This window comes from Mus caroli, unplaced genomic scaffold, assembly GCF_978045245.1.
Source record: "Mus caroli unplaced genomic scaffold, Mus_caroli_1 scaffold_39, whole genome shotgun sequence".
NCBI classification, from domain to species: Eukaryota; Metazoa; Chordata; class Mammalia; order Rodentia; family Muridae; genus Mus; species Mus caroli.
In genome coordinates this window covers 1,205,467-1,217,176 of record NW_028227294.1, presented here as the reverse complement: position 1 = coordinate 1,217,176, position 11,710 = coordinate 1,205,467, and positions in this window count along the sequence as shown.

Here is an 11,710-nt window from a genome sequence, read left to right as displayed (position 1 = left end):
AAACATAAAAAAGAAAACCTTGATGTTTTTAAAAAATCAACAAAAACCCTTAAAAAAACTATAAAATTATATAAAAAAAAAAACTAAAAGAAACTAAAACCCCAACAAAATATCCCAAAATTCCAAAACACCAAAAAACCCTACAAATAACCAGAAAACCTAAAACCCTAAAAAACAAAAAACATCAGCATAAAACAACAACAAAAAAAATAAATACTTTAAAAAATAATAATAATAAAACCTAAAACATTACTAAAATCCTTTAAAAACACTAAAGAACCCTAAAATACCTTAAAAATGTAGAAGAAATCAAGAAAAATCAAAAAAAAAAAAAAAAAAGAAAACCCAGAAAAAACTTAGGTTCTTTAAACAAACACAAAATGATCCTTAAAAAGGTAAAAACAAAAACTAAAAGAATCGAAATAAAACAAAGCAAAACAAAACAAAACCAAAAAAAAACCAAAAAACCCTAAAATATTTTTTTTTTGTTTTTTTGAGACTGTTTCTTTTTGTAGCTCTAGCATTCCTGGAACTCACTCTCAAGACCAGGCTGCCCTCAAACTCAGAAATCTGCCTGCTTCTGCCTCCCCAGTGCTGGGATTAAATGCAAGGGCCATCACTGCCCAGCGACCCTAAAATACTTAATAAACACTTTTAAAAACAAAAACTACAATTCTATAAAAAAAAAAAGCAAGAATTCTAATAATACACCCAAAATTCTAAAACACTAAAAATTGCCCTAAAATTCAACAAAAACTCAAGAACCCTAGAAAGACCTCAAAAATTATAAAACCATAAAAAAAACCCTATGGCATTAAAAAAATTGCCGAAAACACTGAGAAAAATCCTAAAATCATCTTTTATAGGAAAGAATCCTTAAGAAAATAAAATAAAAGCATAAAATGAAATAAAAATAAAATCCTTAATAAAAACATTTTAAAAACGTAAAAAACCCACAAAAATTCTAATTTTTTAAAAAACCTTTAAACAACCTAAAATAATAATAAAACATCTCTAGAACCCTAAAAGACATGAAAAACCCTTAACCCTAAAAAAAAACATATAATGTTAAAAAACGATCCTTCTAGAAACCTATAAAGCTGTAAAACTAAAGCACAAAAATCTAAAAAAAAAAAAAAAAAAATTTAGAAAACAACATAAAAGAACCCTAAATTACTAAAACACCCTAAAATCCTTTATAAAAAAACTTAAAAAAGCCCTAAAACACTAAAAACAACAACAACAACAAAAAAAAAAAATCAACTCTGAAAAAATTCAAGAACTCTAAAAAGATTGTGCCAGAATTCCTAAAACCATAAAAATCCCAAATTTAAAACAAAAAAACCTAAAAATACATCAAAACCCTGAAACTCTAGAAAAACCCTAAATTCCTATTAAAAAAAAAAAAAACAAAACTATAAAACGTTAAAATTTTAAATGAAATCTTGAAAACTTAAAAAGAATCCTAAATCTGTATAAGAAAAAAAAAAAAAAAAAGAAAAAAAAACCTTAAAAGTATTGTTAAAAAAAAAAAAAACTTAAAGAACCTAAAAACCCTAAAACTCTAAAATGGAAACAGAACCTGAAACCATTAAAAAAAAAAAAAAAAAAACCAAACAAACAAACAAAAAAATAAATAAAAAATAAAAAATCCTTTGTAAAAAACCTAAAAAGACACTAAAAACATTAAAAGCATACAAAGAAAACCTCAAAGCTTTAAAAAATCATATAAATGTAAATATACATACACCTACACCTACATCTACACCTACACCTACACCTACACATACACATACACATATATTAGTTTTTTAGAACAGTGTTTTAGAGATTTTAGGCATTAAGTGTTTTAGTATATGTTTAGTGTTGTTTTGTTTTTGTTTTTTTTTCTTTGTTTATTAAGAACCAGGCCAGCCTGGTGTTCAGAGTGATTTCCATGACTGCCAGGGTATACACAGAGAAGCCCAGTCACCAAAATCACACACAAATTAAAAAAAATAATAATAAGACGAAAAGAGGATTTAAAGATAGAAGGAAATTGAGAAAGAAGGAAAGAGAGACAGAAACATAGAAAAAGAAAGACAGAATTACATAGATAGATAGATAGATAGATAGATAGATAGATAGATAATAATAAGAAAGAAAGAAAGAAAGAAAGAAAGAAAGAAAGAAAGAAAGAAAGAAAGAAAGAAAGAAAGAAAGACAGACAGACAGACAGACAGACAGACAGACAGACAAACAAACAAACAAATATATATATTCAAGGACATTTCGGCTATGTGTGTATTTATTTTAGATTTCTAGAATTTTTAAAATTTTTGTATAGTTTTTACAAGAGTGATTTAGAGTTTTTGTTGTTTCATTTTTGTTTGTTTGTTTGTTTGTATTTGTTTTGTTTTCAGGCTTCTAGTGTATTTTTACAGTTTTATCTTTTTTTTGTAGTGTAATTTAGGATTTGGGGTTTAATTTAGGCTTTACTTTAATTCATGTTCTTTTGAACATTTTACTGTATTTCTTAGGGGTTGTTATTGTTTTTGTTCAAGCGTCTAGTGTATTTTTAGTGTTTTTTTTTTCATTTTAATCACTTTATTGTATTTTTGAATTTGCGGTTTAATTGAATTTTTCTTTTATTTCATTTTTTTAGCACATTACTGTATTGCTTAGGTTTCTGTTGTTGTTGTTGTTTTTCTACTTGATTTTTTCTAAAAAAAAAATTTAGGTTTTTATATTTGAGGTTTCAACATTTTGGGTTTCCCAGGCAATGTTTGACTATGTCTTTAACCCAAGCAATTGGGAGAGAGAGGTAGGTATTTTTTTTTACTTAAAGTTCAGCAAGTCTCCACAGGGAGCTGAAAGACAACCAGAGATACACAGAGAAATTTAATCTCCAAAACTCAAGAGAGAGAGAGAGAGAGAGAGAGAGAGAGAGAGAGAGAGAGAGAGAGAGACACAGATAGACAGAGAGACAGAGAGACAGAGAGACAGAGAGAGAGAAATAGAAAGAAACAAAAAACAAAGACGAAAAGAAAGAAGAAAGAAAGAAACAAACAAACAAACAAAGAAACAAACAAAGAAACAATGAAACAAAGAAACAGATAAAGAAGGTAGGAAGGAAGGAAGGAAGGAAGGAAGGAAGGAAGGAAGGAAGGAAGGAAGGAAGGAAGGAAGGAAGAAAGGAAGGAAGGAATAAAGGCAGGCAGGCAGACAGACCAACAGGCAGATGGTAAGTGAGGCAGGCAGGCAAATAGTCAGAAAGAAAGAGAGGGAGAGACAGTGAGAAAGACAGAGAGAATGAGACAGAAAGAGACAGAGAGACAGAGAGACAAATAGCAAGAGAGACAGAGAGACAGAGACAGAGAGAGAAAGAGAGGAGAGAGAGAGAGGAGAGAGAGGAGGGAGAGGAAGGAATGAAGGAAGGAAGCAAGGAAGGGAATAAGGAAGGCAAGAAGAATGGAGTGTTCCAAGGCAAAGAGGATGATTCAATGTGTACAGCTATCAATATTTCCTATACTAACTCTATGGCTGCTGACAATTTTTCTGCAGGAAGGGGCCAATGGTCAAGTCAGACAGGGGTATCATCTTTCCATGTAATCTTATCTGCCTGAGGAGCAGGGAGAGCAATGTTCCTTATGAAAAATAGGAGTCATAACCTAAACCTGGTTGATCTATTGGGGGTGGCCTTTATTGGTGCAGGCATCCCTTGGCTATTTTTACCCAGTCTGTGTCCATGGAGTTAACATGGAATATGCATTTGTTGAGTAATGACTCCATTGGTACTGCACATAATGACTCTCATTTGAGAAAGAATGTCTCTTCTCCATAAATTAATGGGCAGACCAGGGACAACATAAGGCTGAATAGAACCAGAATCTCCTTCATCATCTTCCCAAGTCAATAACTCTGAACTCTGGAGAGTATTCCTTGATTGTCCAATTCCCTGTAAATGAGTTAAAGAGGTCTTTAATGGCCAAGTAGCAGGCCAGGCAGTTTGTAAAATCATAGGAGAATCTGCACCTGAGTCTAAAAGGTCCTCAACGCTCTTGCCATTTATCTTAAGGCAGAGTGTAGGGCAATCTTTGGTAATTGCTTGTACCCAATACAGATCTGATGACCCTGGCTGTGAAGAACCACGATGTGTGCCCATTGCTGGATCGGAAGTATCTAAAGGTAGAGGCAAGGCTTGAGCTAAACGTTGCCCTTTGATACAGAAATTGGTCTTTGAGAGGCACTAACTAAAATTTTAATTTCTCAGGTGTAGTAATTATCTACTACTGAGGGATGGACAGTAAGTCCTTTCAAAGTGGCAGAAGCACGCCCTAATATATGATAATAATAATAATAATAATAATAATAATAATAATAATAATAATAATAATAATAAGTATCAGGTGAAGGAGGGCCATAGACCCCATAGGGAGGATATAAACGCCATGCTCAGGTGTTAAATTTGCACTGGTGGCAGAACACAAGTTCAGTCCTGCGCTGCCTGTCATGGCTCTGGAGAGACCAGTGGCTGATTTGTCTGCTGGCTGTACCCCGTGTCTGGGAGAAATGCGATGGTTTTTGGGACTTGGTCTGTCCCCCATATCCGTTTCCCTGAACGGGAGGCAGGGGATTCCCAGATGCATCTGTCTGAGCTCTGCAAGCGTTTACCCAATGCTGGCCGTTTTTGCAGTGTGGACAAAGAAAATAAGGCCATGTAGGCCGAAAAGAACGGTCAGTAGGTTGTGCTGGAGCACCGTTAACGGAGGGCACAGTGGGACACTTTCATGCAAATTGTCCATGCTAGCTACACTTAAAACAACTAGTTTGTAGGCCAGCTTGCTGAAGAGCCTTGCCTATTGCCATAAGAGGTTGAAGAGCTGCACCCATTGCAAGATTGACTGTCTTGGACATCTTGTAAGGGAACACGATAAAGATGAATCATCTCATTAAGATCTTTGTCCCTAATCTTACCAGGCAGGACTGCCTTACAAGCCGAATTAGCATTCTCAAAAGCCAGTTGTTTTACAAGATTATTGTCTGCATCTGAAAGGAAATAAAACTTGAGACCTGTGATTCATGTAATGTATGTCAAATAGCCCAAAGTGTTGTTTGTGAGCTTTGAAACCTGGGGCTGAGAACATAGCAGAACAGACCAGGACATGCCAAGGCAGGCCCATTACCACCCTATCTCCCTCCCCCCTCTCTGAACTCAGGCTGCTGATGTTTAAATGGACCAATTATGTGAAACCATGCAAATTCCTCCCCCAGCCCCACTCCTTTTCTATAAAAACCCCTAGCTTCCAAGCCTCGTGGTCGAATCAACTATCTCCTGTGTGAGATACATTTCGACCCAGAGCTCCACCATTAAAATACCTCGTGTTGTTACATCAAGGCGTTGTGTTCTATTCGTGATTCTTGGGTGCATGCCGAATCGGGAGTTGAGTGGGGGTTTCCCCACTAGGTTCTTTCATTTGGAGGTACCAAAGAGATCTGCTTGACACCCAGGAACCCCGAAGGACCCCTTGGAGGTACGTTTGTTTGTGTGAGTCTTGTTATGTTGTCTGTTGTCTAAGTGTCTAAGTGTGGCACTGCTGAATTTGTGTCTTAGTTTTTCAGTTCTGAGATTGTGGGTTTGAGCCCCACCTGTGTTACCAGTTCTGGTATTCTGTATTCTGGCAGCTGCCACTGAGGACCATAAGGACCCTAGTGGCTGTGGGAAGAGGACGGTCTATTTCCCCACAGGCTGCACCCCTGGAAGACATTCCGAGGGAGACCTTGGAGTGCCCAGGGTACGGAACAGTCAGGAGGACCTGGCTGTTGCCTGGCAGAGTGAAGAAGAGTGAGTGCTCTTCCTGCCAGCGGAGTGGACACGGAATCCCACTCCATCAGAGGTAGCATTTGGCTGGTTGTATAAGTCCAGACGCGGACGGGTGTGTTTGGATGTCTTAGTGTTTTCTGTCTCTGTCATTGTGTTGTGTTTATTCTTATTCTTCACTATGGGACAGACTGTGTCTACTTCTTTATCTTTGACTAGGGACCATTGAATGGACGTTAGGGCTAGAGGACAAAATTTGTCAGTAACAGTGAAGAAAAAGCCATGGATGACTTTCTATTCCTCGGAATGGCCTGTTTTTGGAGTAGGTTGGCAAGCAGAAGGAATTTTTTACTTACCCACCATAAGGGCTGTGAAGGCCATTGTTTTTCAGGAGGGGCCGGGGTCGTATCCAGACCAGCAACCGTACATCACAGTATGGGAGGACTTGGCTCGCTACCCATCACCGTGGGTTCGCCCATTCCTCCGACCTCTCCGCCCTGGCACCAAGATTCTAGCCATCTGAGAAAATGGTGAGAAAGAGAAACCAAAACCACTGCGCAGGGGAGATTTTGATCGCAGCACACCAGTGATGAAATACCCCAAGGTCTATCCAGAGATTGAAGAACCCCCTGAGTGGCCTGACACCCCTCAACCCCCACCATATGCTACCCAGCCCCAACCTTCAGCTCCCTAGGGACCCCTGCCTCAGGCCCCGGCCGGAGGAGGGGGTCCCTCCACAGGAACAAGGAGCCGGAAAGGAGTCACTCCTGAGGGGCCTGAGGATTCAACCTTGGTGCTCCCCCTCAGGGCTATTGGAGCTCCCCCTGCTGATCTGAACAGTCTACAGCCCCTACAGTATTGGCCTTTTTCCTCTTCTGACCTCTATAACTGGAAAGCTAATCACCCCCCTTTTTCAGAGAACCCTGTAGGACTCACTGGGTTGGTTGAATCATTAATCTATTCACACCAGCCCACCTGGGATCACTGCCAGCAGCTTCTGCAGACTCTATTCACAACCGAGGAGAGAGAGAGAATTCTCCTCGAGGCTCAGAAAAACGTCCGAGATGAGGCTGGGCGCCCTGTCCAAACTCCAGCTGAAATAGATGAAGGATTCCCGCTAACCCGGCCACAATGGGATTATAATATGGCACCAGGTAGGGAACGACTGTCCAATTATTGCTGGGTCCTAGTGGCGGGTCTCTAAGGTGTTCTCTGGCAGCCCACGAATCTGGCCAAGGTAAGAGAGGTTATGCAGGGAGCGACTAAGCCCCCCTCAGTCTTCCTCGAAAGGCTCATGGATGCTTATAGGATATATACCCCATTCGACCCCACGTAAGGGTCAAAGGGCCTCAGTACTTATGGCCTTCATTGGCCAGTTGGCTCCTGACATTACGAAGAAGTTACAGTGAATTGGGGGCTTGCAGGATTACACCATAAGGGATGTAGTTAGAGAGGCAGAGAAAGTGTATCATAGGAGAGAAACAGAAGATGAAAAGTTAGAGAGAGAGAAAAGAGAGAAAAGAGAGGATGAGGATAGGAGAGACAGGATGCAAGAAAAGGTTTTGACTAGGATCCTGGCCGCAGTAGGAGAAAGAGATAAAGGAAGAAGAGGTAGACATTCATGAAACCTGGGAGACAAAAGACAGCAGGGACCAAGGAGACCCTGAGAAGGCAGACAGTGCCTGGAAAGGAACGAATGCACATATTGCAAGGAAATGGGCCACTGGAAGAGCGACTGTCCGAAAACAAAAACAAACAAACAAACAAACAAACAAACAAACAAACAAAAACCAAGAGGTAAAGGTGCTTTCTCTTGGAGAAGATGAAGACTAGGGGGGAAAGGGGCTTGGACCCCCTCCCCTAGCCTAGGGTAAACTTAGAAGTGGAGGGGACCCCCGAGGATTTTCTAGTCGACATGGGAGCCGAATTTTCAGTACTTAAAACTCCTCTAGGAAAAGTGAAGAAAAATGAAAAAACCTTGGTGTTTGGGGCCACGGGACAAAAAATGCATCCATGGACCACATCCCAAGTAGTAGACATAGGGTGAAATTGAGTAACTCACTTGTTTCTAGTCATTCCAGAGTGTCCTATGCCTTTATTGGGGAGAGACTTACTAACCAGTTAAAAGCACAAATAACTTTCACCTCTCATATGCCGGAGGTTTTCTGGGGAATAAAAGTGCCCCAGACTCTAGAGCTGTCTTTACAACTAGGAGAGGAATATCGACTTTACCAAAATAAAGTAAAGCCCCATGAGAGATTACAGGACTGGTTGAATCGATACCCTCAGGTGTGGGCAGAGACGAGAGAAGTGGGGATGGCAAAAACTGGTCCCCCCCGTGGTGATTGAACTTAATTCCAGGGCCACCCCTATAGGGGTCCGACAATATCCCATGTTCAGAGAAGCTCAAGAGGGTATATGCCCCCAAATCAACAAACTGCTGCAACAAGGCATTTTGGTCCCATGCAAATCCCCTTGGAACACCCGTTTACTTTCAGTAAAAAAACCAGGGACCAGTGACTACCGTCCAGTCAAGGACCTTAGAGAAGTCAATAAGAGAGTTCAGGACATACACCCCACGGTGCCAAATCCGTATAACCTCCTCAGCACCTTGCCACCTGGTCGGACATGGTACACAGTCCTGGATCTTAAAGACGCTTTTTTCTGTTTGAGGTTACACACCAACAACCAGCCCTTGTTCGCTTTTGAAAGGTGAGACTCTGAGAGTGGACATGCCAGACAGCTCACATGGACGAGGCTGCCTCAGGGATTCAAGAACTCACCCACTTTGTTCGATGAAGCCCTACACCAAGATCTTGCTCTTTTCCGAGCCAATAACCCACAGGTGACTCTTCTGCAATATGTAGATGACCTGCGCCTAGCTGCAGAAACACGCAAGGACTGTGAAATTGGAACCCATAACCTCCTGGGCGAGTTAGTTAAGCTGGGCTATCGGGGCGCTGCTAAAAAGGCTCAGTTATGCCAGATAGAAGTGACCTACCTAGGATATGTCCTAAGAGATGGACAACGGTGGCTCACAGAAGCCAGAAATCAAGCTGTTATGCAGATCCCGGGCCCAACCACTGCTTGCCAGGTAAGAGAGTTCCTGGGGACTGCCGGGTTTTGCAGACTCTGGATTCCGGATTTGCCTCACTGGCAGCTCGCTTGTATCCACTAACCAAAGAGAAAGGGGAATTCACCTGGACCAGGGAACATCAGCTAGCCTTTGAACTCTCAAAAAGGCACTGCTGCAGGCTCCAGAATTGGCCCTGCCAGATTTAAACAAACCTTTCACCCTATACATTGATGAAAGAAATGGAGTGGCAAGGGGAGTCCTTACCCAGGTTTTGGGACCATGGAAGTGCCCGGTAGCCTACTTATCAAAGAAACTGGACTCTGTGGCCAGTGGATGGCCCTCCTGCCTGTGAGCGATAGCAGCCACGGCTGTGCTATTAAGAGATGCTGACAAACTGACTATGGGCCAGAATGTTACCATAGTGGCCCCACACTCTCTTGAGAGCATCGTCAGGCAACCACCGGACCGCTGGATGACCAATGCCCAATGCCCGAATGACGCTTTACCAGAGCCTATTGCTAACAGAGCAAGTAAGTTTCGCACCCCCAGCCATTCTCAACACTGCCTCCTTACTACCTGAGGCTAACGAGACCCCTGCACATAAGTGTGAAGAAATACTGGCAGAAGAGACTGGAATCTGGCCAGACCTCACAGACCAACCTTGGCCAGGGGCGATGACTTGGTTCACGAACGGAAGCAGCTTTGTAGTAGAAGGTAAGCAGAGGGCTGGGGCAGCAGTAGTGGATGGAAAGTCTGTCATATGGGCCAGCAGCCTACCGGATGGTACATCAGCTCAAAAAGGGGAACGAATTGCACTAATTCAAGCCATAAGGTGGCAGAAGGAAGGACTCTTAATGTCTATACCGACAGCCGGTATGCTTTTGCCACGGCTCATAGTCACCGAGCAATATACCGACACCGTGGACTGCTGACATCTGCCAGGAAAGATATCAAAAATAAAGAAGAAATTCTCAGCTTATTAGAAGCTGTTCATTTGCCCCGTTGGGTGGCAATTATCCATTGCCCAGGACACCAGAAGGGAACTGGGCCCGTTGAAAAAGGAAATCAAATGGCAGACCAAGAAGCTAAAAAAGCAGCCCAAGGGCCAATTACTGGTGATGAGAACCCAACAGCCTGCTGCTGAGGAAATAAATAAAAGAACCCTCACAGAAGAAGAGGGGCGAGATTACTTAGCTAACATACAACATCTGACTCATTTAGGAACTAAAAAAATACTAAAATTGGTTAGTAAGTCCCCCTATTACATTCCTGGATTAAAGAGAATTGTGGAGGAGATAATAAAAAACTTCCTTGCTTGTGCACTTACCAATGCTGAGTCTAGTAAGCTCCAGGAAGGAAAACAACTGCGAGTAGACAGGCCTGGAGCCTACTGGGAAACTGACTTCACTGAGGTTAAACCAACTAGGTATGGAAATAAATATCTCCTAGTTTTTATAGACACCTTCTCGGGATGAGTCGAAGCGTTCCCCACCAAGAAAGAAATGGCTAATGTAGTGGTCAAGAAGATACTTGAAGAAATCCTTCCCCGCTTTGGGATACCTAAGGTAATGGGGTCAGACAATGGACCTGCCTTCGTCTCCCAGGTAAGTCAGGGATTGGCCAGGCAACTGGGGACAAATTGGAAAATACATTGTGCATACAGACTCCAGAGTTCAGGACAGGTAGAGAGGATGAACAGAACCCTAAAGAAGACTCTGAATAAAATAGCCTTAGAATCCAGCGGAAGTGATTGGACAGCCGTTCTCCCTTATGCCTTGTTCAGGGTTCAGAATACACCTGGACCCCTTGACCTAACTCCATTTAAGTTAATGTATGGGGCGTCCCCACCCATTTTTATGACTGTAGGGGATAGGAATCGCCCGGATGTGTCTTTCTCTCCTTCTTCTAGTATTTTGGCTCGATTAAAAGCTCTCAAAATAGTAAGAAAAGAGGTCTGGGAACAGCTAAAAGAAACCTATGTTGCTGGTGACACACAGGTGCCGCATCAGTTTGAAGTAGGAGACGCAGTCCTGGTGAGGAGACACCAAGCGGGAAACCTAGATCCGAGGTGGAAGGGACCCTACTTGGTGCTACTGACAACGCCCACCGTGGTCAAAGTGGAAGGAATCCCCACTTGGGTCCATGCATCCCACGTCAAGAGAGCACCCCCTGGAGTCAGCCATGATGAGTGGGCTTTGGAGTAGACTACTAACCCTTTTAAGTTGTGCCTGCTTCATAGGAGCAATCCCAAAGGACTTCAACCCCCCACAGTCCTGTTGAACAAATGTGGGAGGTACTCAATGAGGGGGGTAGGGCTGTATGGACAATCGCCAAGGTACACCCTCTGTGGACTTGGTGGCCTGATCTTTCCCTGTCATCTGTAAGTTGGCTATAGGAGCCCCTACTGGATGGGACTTGGAGGGGTACTCTGACATTCAGAGGGCACCTTTAACACCCCGTCCGTACGTAGAAAAACATTCGAGAGACCCATGGGGTGGTTGCTCTAACCAAAGGGATAGAAGTATGCTTTGAACCCATTCCTTCTTTGTCTGTTCCGGGCCCCACCAAAGTCAATCCCTTAATCCAACTTGTGGAGGTAAGGCTGACTTCTTTTGCAAGAGCTGGGGTTGGGAGATTTCAGGTACAGCCAACTGGAAGCCCTCCTCAAGCTGGGAATATATTAGAGTAACAGCCAACTATTCCCTAGCGTCTTATGTACCTGGAGGATTTGACCTAGACGAGTGTACTGACTGGTGCCATCCGCACCATGTCACCTTTACTGAACCAGGGAAAAGAGCTCTGGGATGGACAAAAGGGTATACCTGGGGTCTTAG